This window comes from Carcharodon carcharias, chromosome 13 (assembly GCF_017639515.1).
Source record: "Carcharodon carcharias isolate sCarCar2 chromosome 13, sCarCar2.pri, whole genome shotgun sequence".
Lineage (NCBI taxonomy): Eukaryota > Metazoa > Chordata > Chondrichthyes > Lamniformes > Lamnidae > Carcharodon > Carcharodon carcharias.
In genome coordinates this window covers 8,374,620-8,387,829 of record NC_054479.1, presented here as the reverse complement: position 1 = coordinate 8,387,829, position 13,210 = coordinate 8,374,620, and the positions used below count along the sequence as shown (strand labels likewise).

The window sequence follows — 13,210 nt, the reverse complement described above, 5'->3', positions numbered from 1 at the left end:
CAAAGTGATGGAAGGTGTTGTTGACAATGCTATAAAGCAGCACTTGCTCAGCAATAACCTGCACAGTTTGGGTTCTACCAGAGCCAATTGACATCTGATATCATTACAGCCTTGGCCCAAAGATAGACAAAAGAGATGAACTTAATAGGAGCGGCGTGAGTGACTGCCCTTGATAGCAAGACAGCATTTGAAGAAGTGCGGCATCAAGGAGCCCTGGCAAAATTGAAGTCAATGGAAATCAGGAAAAAACCCTCCACTGGTTGGAGTCATGCCTAGCACAAAGGAAAAGGTTGCAATTGCTGAAGGTCAATCATCTCAGTCCCAGGACATTGCTGCAGGAGTTCCTCAAGGTAGTGCCCTACATTCAACCATCTTCAGCTACTTCATCAATGACCTTCTCCCCATCTTAAGGTCAGAAGGGGTATGTTTGCACAATGTTCAGCACCATTTGCAACTCTTCAGATACTCAATCAGTTCCTTTCTATTTGCAGTATGATCTGGACAACATTTAGCCTTGGGCTGTTAAGTGGCAAGTAACACTCACACCACACAAGTGCCTGGCAATGATCATCTCCAACAACCGAGGATCTAACCATATCCCTCTTGACATTCAATGGCGTTACCATCACTGAATCCCCCGTTATCAACATCCTGGGGGTTTACCATTGACCAGAAACTGAACTGGACCAGCCATATTGTCACGACTCACTGGGGATAGTGCAGTGTAATATCAAGCCTCACTGTTCCCCAAGTCGCGACAAATGTGAAAAGTTTGATCAAGCCACCAGATTGCCCCAATTCTACCTAACTGTTTAATTTAGGTTAACAGAATACGAGCATCAGGTTTGTAAACTTAATAAGTAAATAACTGTTTACTGAACAAACTGTCGTTAACCAGTCCACTTTTTCTCACACACACACACACACACACACACACACACACACACACACACACACACACACACACACACACACACACACACACACACACAACACACACACACGGATTATAAGGGTGGGATAATACAATTCACTAGCACCAATCCGAAGTACAGGATTTGATGGGTTAATTTTGATCGATGTCTTCCAAATTCCTTTCAGTTCTTGTTGGTGACACAAGGTGGTCTTCTAGCGCTTTTAGTCTGTAGTTCACTGGTTGGGCACTTGCCTTTCACTGTCTCTAACAGTGATTTTCCCCTTTGCCTCTTGACAGGGGTTTTCAAAGAGAGAGTAGGTTATAAAGAGAGGAGGAGAAAAAAAACCCAGCTAGCAATGATTGTGGAATGACTGGAATCTTCCACACACAGGAGAAAGATGTTTTAGGTCTTATTCCTTTCAGGCCAGGAACTATTCTCACTGCTCTCACACAAAACCTGGTCACTGGGTCAGGAGCCAATTAAAATGCTGTTGTCAGGCAGCTCCCTTAGTCCAGGACTTCTTTCTGGTACCATCCTGTCTTTCATGGCACACACTGTTCCAGGACTGCAACATTGGATACATATCTCATCCTGTCCCAGTGGACACGTCTTTCAACCTGCAGCCATTGTAATTCTAATCCACAGTCCAACAGAAAATAAAGAGTTATGTTCTTTACGACAAGCCAACAGAAATAAAAAGGTATGTTCCTTACAATATAAATATTGTAGCTACAAGAGCAGGCCAGGGGCTGGGAATTCTGAGGTGAGTGACTCATCTCCTGACTCTCCAAAGCCCATCCACAATCAACAAGGCACAATCAAAAGTTTGATGGAATACTCTCCATTTGCCTGGATGGGTGATTCCAACAACACTCAAGAAACTCAACTCCATCCAGGACAAAGCAGCCCACTTGATCAGCCCCTCATCCACCAACTTAACCATTCAATCCCTCCACCACCGATGCACAGCGGCAGCAGTGTGTATTATATACAAGATGCACTACAGCAACTCACCAGGTTCCTTTGACAATGCCTGACAAACCCACGACCTCTACCACCTAGAAGGACAAGAGCAACAAACGCATGGGAACACCACCAGTTGCAACTTCTCCTCCAAGCCACATATCGTGCTGACTTGGAACGATGTCACCATTCCTTCATTTTTGCTGGATCAAAATCCTGTAACTCCTTGGCTAATAACACTGCGGGTGTATTTGCATCGGATAGTCTACAGTGTTTCAAGGACCTTCTCAAGGACAATTAGGGATGGACAACAAATTCTCGTCTTGCCAGCAACACCCAAATCCCATGAAAGAAAGTAAATGCAATGGTCAAAACAGAATTTTCTTTCTCTTTATAAATGTTGTTTGACCAGGAGTCAATAAACAACTGGAGCCTTTAGTGGCTGAACAAAATACAGTTGAAAAGAGAAGATTGATAATTTACTGAAATAACTCCACACATCAATTCTCATCATCAGTAATTCTAAATTTGCTTTAATTTTGGATTTAATGGGCTGCCAAGGCCACCTGCTCCAGAGGCGTAGGCAGATTCCTTGCAGCTGGCAGGAACCCAAAAATAAATTGTGGATTTGTGAAGACTGGCCTCCAATTTCTCAATGCTTTCTTCCTATATTCCAGTATCCTTTCCTCTCCTACGCTAATTCTAATTGCATGCCCCGTCTTACCTTGATTCACTATTGTTATGCTAGATCCAGCCCACTTCATCTCTTGGGATAAAATATATTATAGTTCATGCATCTGTTTTTTCTTCTTCTAAAGTTTGTCTAAAGAGAAGTGTAGAATCACAGGTAAAATTGTTGTAAATTATATTTATTTCATTCAATTAGATAATTATCTGGGTGAAGTTATTCATACCATTTGAATGACAGGGTTCCTAATTAGTGCATCAGAAAATTGATTTAAATTCTGTTAAAATAGTCAAACCAAAGCTGTCAATATTAATTAATAAAAATTGGGGAGAGGGGCAAAATACATTTTCAAAAACCAGACATGCACTGTTCAAGACCTCATTTTCTGACTGAGGTGAAATGCAATGCAACATCTATTTGCAAATTGATCATGCAGCTGATCAGCATGTGAGGAGAGGGTTGAGGGCTTGATCTGTTCTAATTCGGACCTAGCCCTTGCCAATTAAACTCACTGTACACAATTAACAAATAATAAACCAATAACTCCACCGCCTACATCAGGGGAGGGAGTAACAAAGCAAATGGTGCACTCACCAGGTTTTCTGCAACTGGCAAGTTTTCACTATTTAAAAACAGCAGTGCAATTCATAAAACATTTTGTTAATGATAATAAATTAAACCACCCAGTGATTTCCACATGAACATCTGCCAGCCTGTGTTGCTCTTTTACTGCCTCTCTATGCCGCAGTGTGATTTGGATAAAAATAATAATTTTCTCGCCAAAAGTTTATTTAATGGTGCATGACCACCAGAGGTTATTTGATTACAAAAATATAGCCTTTACAATTTCTGTAATGTGGATAGCTATCATTCCAGACAAAAATTGCAGCATACCTGGTCCTCAACAGTAAAAAAGAAATTAGAACTGTTGTTACTGGTAATCTACTCTTCCTGGGCTCCTTGCAGAATGTTTTCCTATGCAGTGACCTTCATAACTAGAAGTAAGAAATTAATACAGAAGATACATTCCTTCACAAGAATCCATAATTGAAAAGCAAACAATAAAATGTTACTCGACACTTGACAGGTAGGTTTTTTACTTGCCAAAAAATAGCATCAGGGAGGAAACAGTCAAAACTGCAGTGAGACACCAATGACTTTAATGTGGGCAGTCTCAACAATTTGGGGATAGGGCTTATCTGAGGAAATGCATTGCAAGTCAAGTCCTAGTGTATTTGGACTTCTGTCTTTTTCCACACAATGGGAAATTCATAGTAATTTGGGATTTGGAATTATGTTGTGAGAATTAACTAACAGGTTTTTGGCCTCTGTTAAACAAATGAACTTTTAGGTACACTAACACTACTTTCATTATTTTGCCATTAAAATAGCAGACAAAAGAATTTGATCAAACGTTTTAATTCTTCAGATGCTAATATTCACACTGTGCAATTTCCAGGCCAGGCCCTAGATGATGACTTTTTGCAGACTGTTAAACTTCAAGTACCAATTTGAGCCAAGTAGATTTTATTAACTTCCACAGAAGCCCTGTTGAGAGCAAGCTGTTGCATTATAAATAATGTACCCGCTTCCCCCCTCAGCTGCAGCACATGCTAATGATCGACGGTGATAAAGCATGTTTTTCTCCTCACTGTACAAAGAACTAATGAACTAAGTTGATTTTGAATTTTACAGGCTCTTTGAAACTTAAAATCCATGTACAGTGGTAAAGTGAATTCTTGCTAAATCAATATTTTGGTAGAAAGCTTTAAGAGGAATCCACTTAACTTCTAACAAGCTGGGGCATTCTGGATTGAACCCGGAGTTGATGTGGGCCACATTAAACCAGGCTTTTTTTGAAAAACACTTAAGTGGAAAGTTAACAAATGAACAAGTGTCAAGCAGTTGTTGGATGTTTATATCATTACTTGCTTTTTTGCAAGAATTTCATTAAATTATAATCCTACAGCACAAATTGCTTGGATGAAAACTGCTAATAATTAGTCTCATGCATGGTCTTAATAGATGATTAAAGGCTACTGTTGTATGTTCAGTAGGTCTCACAAAGTGGATCTGAGTTTTGTATGGTTGAACAATAGGCATTTATTGATACCACACAACTATGCATATATAAACAGGGTATAGCCCAAGCTATGAGCTAACTCAATGCTTGCTTCTATACAAGTCTCTGTCCAGTCCATAACTGACTAGTCTCAGATCATGTGCCTCATTACAGCTCACTGTGGGCAGTACTATTTCCCAGTCCCACATTAACCATTGCTGTGCTAGATACCCTTATACTTTATCTTCCCCCAAGTCTTTACCCAGCGTATTTAAATTACAATCGTGCTGCCCATTGTCCACCACACCACACCACCACCCCCCCCAAGTCTTGACTTTATAAATTCAGATGGTCTGGAGGCTTGACATCTGAGACAATTCTTTCAGATCTTGCTCTGGTCATATATGGAGTAGTGGTAGGCTCCATTGATTTGGGAAACCTTTTTGATTCGGGAAACCTTATTGATTTGGAGTTTCTGTTGTGTCTGTGTTTCTGGCATCTGGATGTATTCTTCTAATACACTTTGTCCGCTCCTTGGAGTTGAACTTCTCTTTGTCAGCTCCCAATCTGCTCTGCTTGGGGACCACCAGCTTGTCCTGTTCTTTTTGGAGTGCTCACTCTGTTCATTCATGGTGTGAACCCAGTTTTTCCCTTTCCACGTGGTCCGCTGTGATCTTTGTGGGAGTATGATTAAAGATGCACGTTGAGACCTCGCAAAAGTCCCAACATGCTGACCTCCATAGGAATTGCCCGGGAAGTTTGAACTTCTGATAGGCAATACTTCTGCTCCCTGGGACCCTCCGTGAATGTCTCCGACTCTGAGTAAGGGTCAGAAACTTGGAACAGGTACTTAACTGAATAGTTACCGAGGAAATTTTAGATCGAAAAATCCTAGTCTAATTCCTGGGTAGCTAAAGAACTGACACCCCCAATCACTCACACTGCCTCCCGGCACCCTCTCGGCCCTCCCAACTATCCCACAACCCAACCTGGCTAACTCCCAACCACCCGATAAACCCTGGACACCCAACCAGAGCAGGTTACCCACCCTGACTAGACCCAACCATGCGGCCCCCACCCCTGACCTCACCTGACTAGCCCCAACTACCCACCTCACCCATCGATCATACTCACCTACTCACCCTTCCCATTCGCTAACATTCACACTGGACTGTTAAACTTAGCATACGGCAGCTAGTGCTGTAAAAAGGGAGCGTATCCAGTCTTCCCCCGATACTATAGCATTGCAATGTAGCTCTTCAATGGATGCAGCACTCTGCATTTCTGGGGAAGCTGGGCTCGGAAGACCTGGCAAGAAATGCGGAGCAGCATTGGGGCGTGGAAAAGTTTGAGTGGAGTGGCAGATGATTTCCATGCTGTTTAAGATCCAGGCCATTGTTTCAGGTCACTGACCTATTGTCAGGTTTGAAGCAATTGCAAGAAACTTTAATTGAATATAGAGTCAGGGAAAAGAGGCAGAAGAAGAGAGAGATGCATGATTTGGTGAATGACAAGAGATGGTTAATTGAGAGAAGTGATCATGATGCCAGGCAAGAGAAGGTGATAATGAAAAGAGTCCAGAGTAGAACAGTATAGTGGGAGAATAACATGGAGAATTTGGCAAAGCAAACAAATGGCCCCATAACCACGGAACATGGTGGAAGAACAACAGATACAACAATGGTGTGGACATATTTGAAACTGATTTACTGATAATGGGAATTCCATCACAAACATCTCTACCATTCCCATTAGCTTTAATGCATCCATCCTATATTACCAGCAGCTGCTGTGGAAAAGACAACAGGTCTGAAGTTATTAAAGTCAGTGTTAAGACCAGAATTCTTTCAAATGCCAAGTAGAAAGATGACATGTTGTTTGTCAAGCTTATGCTGAGCTTTCCTGCAACCTCGCCCTTCTCTTTTCCAGTTCCCTTTTCCCTAGCTCTTTACCTGCTGAAAATCAGCACATCTGTAACATTTTCTAATGCAGACTTGAGACATTAAACCATGTTTCGCTCTCCAGAGATGCTGACAGACTTGATGTGTGTTTCCAGCATTTTCAAAACCCCCATGGAATTGTTCAGAGTCAAAGTATGTGCCTCTTTATAAAAGTCAGAAACACACCATGAGAAACAAAATGTATTCTTCTGCAAAATTGCAACTAAATGTCCCTTTAAGGCCAAAATGCATTCTTCTGCAAAATTGCAACTAAATGTCCCTTTAAGGCCAACAAGTCTAATTGGAAAGTAAACATCAGAATAAATGCAAGGAGGCCAAATTTCAAACAATCACAACAATTCATACAATAGGAGAAACAGGGTGCTGACTGGTTGGCAAGTTGACTCTGATTGGCCAAGGTGTTGCCATGGAGAAAGCAACAGGGGAATATAGGCTTCCCAAGCTCCCCTGTAATTCAAAAAAGGCACAAAGCTTGAACATATTCCTTTTGCTGTGGAAAATTGTATGGTGCATGTCACTGAAAGTGTAAATGAACCACATTACGAGCTCAACTGATAACCTTAAATAGATTGTTAATGTAGCTATTAGCTCACTCAGGATTGTTCAGCAAGTGTTGCCCAATCACGAAATCACATCTAACAGTAGAAGTTTTATTTTGGGTTTTAGAGATCCAGAGTGCAAAGGTACAGGATTAGTTACATATGTATTTTATAGAAACCAGAAGCCTTAAACCAATGGCACAATCAACATCCTGGGGATTACCATTGACTAGAAACTGAACTGGACTAACCATATAAATACAGTGGTTACAAAAGCAGGTCAGAAGCTAGGAATCCTACAGCAAGTAACTCACATCCTGACTCCCCAAAGCCTTTCCACCAACTACAATGCACAAGTCAGGAGTGTGATGGAATACTCTCCACTTGCCTGGATGAGTGCAGCTCCAACAACAATCAAGAAGCTTGACACCATTCAGGCCAAAGCAGCCCGCTTGATTGGCATCCCTTCCACAAATATTTACTCCCTCCACCACCGATGCATAATGGCAGCCGTGTGTACCATCTACAAGATGCACTGCAGCAACTCATCAAGGCTCCTTAGGCAGCACCTTCCAAACCCAAGACTGCTACCATCGAGAACAGCAATGGCAGCAGGCCCACAGAAACAGCACCACCTGCAAAAAGTTACTCACCATCCTGACTTGGAAATATATTGTTGTTCATTCACTGTCACTGGGTCAAAATCCTGGAACTCCCTCCCTAATAGCATTATGAGTGTACCCACACCACATGGACTGCAGTAGTTCAAGAAGGCAGTTCAACAAAACCTTCTCAAGGGCAATTAAGGGTGGGAACTAAATGCTGGCCTAGCCAGCAATGCCCACATCCCAAAAATGTCCAAGAATAAAACAAAATTATATTATTGATTGCACCCCAAAGGAGAATAGTGCATCTTTCGAAAGCTGGGTGAGACCTGCTCATTAGTTGCTGGTGACAAACACTACAGTAAACTAACATAAAAGTAGCTACTGCATCATCTATAATAGTAACTTTGGTACTGCTGCAAATCTTGCTCACACAAAAATAAATTTTGGCCACTTCACAATCAGTAATCTCAGGCCTACTATTCATGTGATAAATTAAAATAAGGAGAGGGTGTATTATTTACTTACATCTTCTACTCCTTTTTCTTTGTGGTTTTAGTAATGGCACTGACCCTTGGTGAGAGAAAGTACTGAGTATTTCACCCAACTGGCCATACTTAATGTAAGCCTAGTTAGAACCTGTTCACACACTATCTGGCTGTAGGGATAACTAACAGAGTCAAATCTGATCTGTCCTTACATCATGCCTATGTGAAGCAAACAGTAGCTGGTTTATTATTTCAAACCTTGCTAGCCAAGCTGTGCTGAGGCCAACTGAAGGATTTTTACCAATCGTTCAAGCTTAGCTAACTCAGCGGAGCTCTGGGATTAAACCTAGGATCTTGCAGAACTCTACAGATTATAAACAAACTGAGCAACATATAATGGTCTTGGAATAGCTTTCTATAACTAAGTGTTTCTTCAAATTTGCTAAACCTATTAATTTATCCAGAAACTTGTCAGTTCTTCCTTATGAAACAAGAAACAGATACGATTTGGCCAGAGTGGACTGGGAGCAGCTACTTTTAGGTAAATCTGCATCAGAGCAGTGGGACTCATTCGAGAAGGAAATAGGGAGAGTACAGAGCCAACATATTCCAGTAAAGCCAAAGAGTGGGACCAACAAATCCAAGGAACCCTGGATGGCGAGGGATATACAGGATTGGATAAAGAGAAAAAGGGAGGCTTCAGGCAGATGCCGAGGGCTCAAAACAGCGGAAGCCCAAGAGTAATATAGAACGTGTAGGGAGAGAACTTAAAAAAGGAAATTAGGAGAACAAAAAGGGGGAATGAAGAAACATTGGCAGGTAAAATAAAGGAAAATCCAAAGTTATTTTACAAGTCCCTTGCTGTTTGTAGTATATATAAACGATTTAGCCTTGAATGTAGGAGGGTAAGTTCGCGGGTGACACGAAAATTGGTGGGGTGGTAAATAGTGAGGAGGATAGCCTTAGATTACAGGAGGATATAGACAGGCTGGTCAGATGGGCTGATCAGTGGCAAATGGAAGTTAATCAGGATAAGTGTGAGGTGATGCACTTGGGCAGGACAAGGCCCGGGAATACACAATGAATGGTAGGACCTTGGGAAGTACCAAGGATCAGAGGGACCTTGGTATGCATGTCCACCAGTCCCTTAAGGTAGAGGGCCAGGTGGATAATGTGGTTAAGAAGGCATATGGGATATTTGCCTTTATTAGCCAAGGTGTAGAACATAAGAGCAGGGAGGATATGCTGGAAATGTATAAAATGCTGGTTATGCCATAGCTAGAGTATTACGTGCAGTTCTGTAATCTGCATTATAGGAAGGATGTGATTGCACTAGACAGAGTGCAGAGGAGATTTACCAGGATGGTGACTGGGCTGGAGAGTTTTAGTTATGAGGAGAAATTGGATAGACTGGAGTTATTTTCCCTCGAGCAGAGGAGATTGAGGGGGGACATGATTGAGGTGTATAAAATTACAGGGTAGACAGGAAGGAACTCTTCCCCTTGGTGGAGGGATCAATAACAGGGGCATAGATTTAAGGTAAGGGGCAGGAGGTTTAGAGGGGATGTGAAGAAGAATTTTTTCACCCAGAGGGTGGTGGGAATCTGGAACTGGGTGGTAGAGGCAGAAACCCTCATAACATTTAAGAAGTATTTGGATGTGCACTTGCGATGCCATGGCATACAAGACTATGGGCCTAGTGCTGGAAAATGGGATTAGAATAGTTAGGTACTTGTTTGACTGGCGCAGACTCGATAGGCCAAAGGGTCTTTTTCTGTGCTATAGACCTCTATGACTCTAACCACGATAAACAGTGCTAGGCAGATGTAAAATAAATCAACCTAACCAAGAATCAATGAAAAATCTGACAACACAAATGTAATATTACTATACAGGTTGAACGATTGAAGATATCTGGTTTAGCCAATGCCAGCTTCTGTTTATTTATTTTGATCACTTGTCATTGGCAGGTGTTTTAGAAATGTGAATGTTTACAACTGGAATTGCTTACCCTCATTTCATTACAGGACTGAGCCATTTTTTTGCAACCCAACAGATGCCCCAGACTACTTAACTCACTTGATGTATATAGACCAATCGCCGGATTACAAAGCAGATGGTCTATAAAAGTCAACAAATGCCTCTTGCTCAATCATCTCAGATTTTGATAAAAGCTTTCTGGGGCACTCCCTGTCTCCTGTCACCAGCAAAGTGCGAACAAAGGCAGTTTTTTTTCAGACTTTAACTTCAAATAATTTCACAGCAATCAAGCCCCTGTATTTTTATTGATAACCAATAATGCTCGCACCACGTTGTGTTTTATTTCTTTTCCTCTAAGAGGTCAAAACTTAATTTAATTCTTACATTTAATACAGAAGAATTTTGAGATTTTCCAAAATATATTTTCAATGGTAGCAACTGAGGAGCTTCAAATGAACAGCCACTATTGATGACTGCTTTACATGTTAATATGAGCAGCACTATCAATACAGTTGAGGCTACTTTTTAATTTTATGGATAAGTTATCAAGTTTACATAGCACCATTCACAATGTATCTTGAAGGAACAGAGAAATGTTGAGACCAATATGAAAACTGAGAACCAATAGCATTTCTTATTCCAAAGCATTAACAGTTTTATAATTTATTACTCATTTTTCATATCGTTCTCTGAAGTACTTATCATGAGAAATCTATTAAAAAAACAAAACTCCATCACTTTTACTTAGATGTACTTCCAGACACACCTCCATACTTACCACACAGACTCTTTTGAAAATGAAGGCAAAGGCTTTTAGGCAGTTTATACCTTATATACTTCCTCATAACTTGATTTCACCAACAACTTGCATTCATTCGAAATCGAAAGGCCAAGAGATGCCAGATGAAAATGAATCATAAAAACTTGATCAATTAAGGAGGTGTCCAGCTGAGAGTAAGTAAAATATCACTTGTTGAGTGAACATAAGCAGTGCAGAGAAAACTAGTAAAGTTCTAGCAACTAGAGTCGGAGCAAACACACTGGGATGATCTAAGGCTAATGTCACAAGTATTTCAAAACGTCTGTATCATTCTACTGTTATCAGTATTTTATCAGACTTCTACACTTATCTAAACCAAACACTTGCTAGAACAGCAGCTGATAAGCCTCCATAGTATGGCAGTTATAGCAATTAAATGTGGCAATAATAGAAGCTTGTGAGAATTTATGAGCTTTACAGTTCACCTCTGCCCTGTTTTGCTCCATCTATAAAGCTTGCTGTTACCTGCACAAGCTGCTTCCACTCATCTAACACTGGTCCCAAAGTCCTTATTCATGGCCTATTAACCCGTTGTCAATGTCCATTTTCTGGGTTTATATATTCTATGTATGTCAGTCGGTTTTAAAAATCCAGTTTGCTAAAAATCATAGCCAAGCCCAATCCTGTGCTCAACTAATATGCACATCAACACTTCATAGCAGGAGACATTGGGCAGCAACTTGAGTGGGAAAACAAAGCTTCTTCCCCACCCCATCCTTCCAGCCCAGAGATTAGGGACAGTGACATTATCTCTGTGTCACTCTAACTGAGCACAGGCTGGGGATAAAACCTGGGGCGTCCCTAGTCTGCACAGTTTAGTAATACAGTTACCAACTGACCCAATAGGAAAGTTTTCACTCAGATCTTAAAGATTAATACAACAAAGTGTTTCTGTTTGGAATCTTAATTGGATTGGCCCATTTTGTATTACAAGAAATGCCCCTTCTGTACTATGTCAAACCTTTCAATGAACCACCTATCTGCACAGCTATTAAAATATTTGTTTTACAACACCAGACTATAAATCTTAATTACAATATACGTCAGAATACGCTTTTTATTGCACACAGTCCAGATATGCAGCGTCAGTACTATTAAATACAGTCAAATAAGAGATAAGTGTTAAAAACCCTCTGTTGAAGGGTCATGAGGACTCGAAACGTCAACTTTGCTCTTCTCCACCGATGCTGCCAGACCTGCTGAGTTTTTCCAGGTATTTCTGTTTTTGTTTAAGATATAAGTGTTTCTGCAGGAATCATCCAAAATAATTTATTTAAATTTGAAAACTGCAAAAAAGAATCATGACAGTTCTTCAACCCTGGGCAGTCTTGGGTTGGCAAAGACCTCCACCAGAAAGTCTCAGACCATCAACTATGATTAATAAGAAGCTGTCAAGTAGACAACAACTACTTTACCACTGGGGTGAGCTGGGAGAGGGAAGAAGAGGAGAAACCACCCCAATGCCACCTGTGTGATACAAGCACAGGGACCCAAAACATTTTGAATTTCTACAGAACTTCTAATGGTGGGAAACAATCCAAACAGCTTCAGAAAAGGTGGGAAAATCTAGAAGGCGTTCCAAGGAGCTTTTCCAAATTCAGATACTTAGATTCTGTGACATCACTTACTTCTTCAAGAGATCCAAGTGCCTTACTTATTTTAGGAATTATCCCAAAATGGCTTATATATACTTGTGATAGTTTAACCCAGGGATATAACAGCAGTATCTCCGTGCGATTTGGACAAGATTCTCTTGTCTTTTGCCCATGCATATCTTCATTCCTTATGAAGTCAAACTGAATTAACAAGTGATGAGACATTTGATTCGAATCGTTATACTATTATTCCACAGATCAATAGTTGTGACTGGCTTCACCTAGTTCAATTGATACAACTGATCTCTGCTTAATAGGAAAATAATGAACAGGCTAAGCTATCCAACTTCACTAGATGCTCTTGCTTAATTTAAACAGAATAACATTTCTGACTTTCCTGGAGGCTTTTCTGCTTCAGCAGCTTCTCTGTTGGAAAAGCTAGATTGCCTTTTAGATATTTGTAACTCTGCTTCATTCCTGACTCTTCACAGAAAGAACGAAATCAAAAAGCATCAACACAATGTGAGATATTTAGTGATGGAGCCAAGCTACCCAATTACATTACTTGCAGTCTATGAGTGATCATCAAAGC

The 13,210-nt window shown here is 40.8% G+C and overlaps 1 protein-coding gene across 14 annotated transcripts in view; it reads right to left on the bottom strand.

Annotated features, from left to right (window-relative positions):
* fbrsl1 (fibrosin-like 1) overlaps positions 1-13,210 on the bottom strand; it is a 985,718-nt gene that overhangs the window by 570,320 nt on the left and 402,188 nt on the right. The window contains exon 1 of one of the 14 annotated variants that reach the window (XM_041202193.1): positions 10,982-11,095. The exons of the other annotated variants lie outside the window; for them this stretch is intronic. The gene's annotated coding sequence lies outside the window, so the exon portion shown is untranslated. Of the gene's footprint in view, positions 1-10,981; positions 11,096-13,210 lie in introns of those variants that run through there. 14 annotated transcript variants of the gene reach the window in all.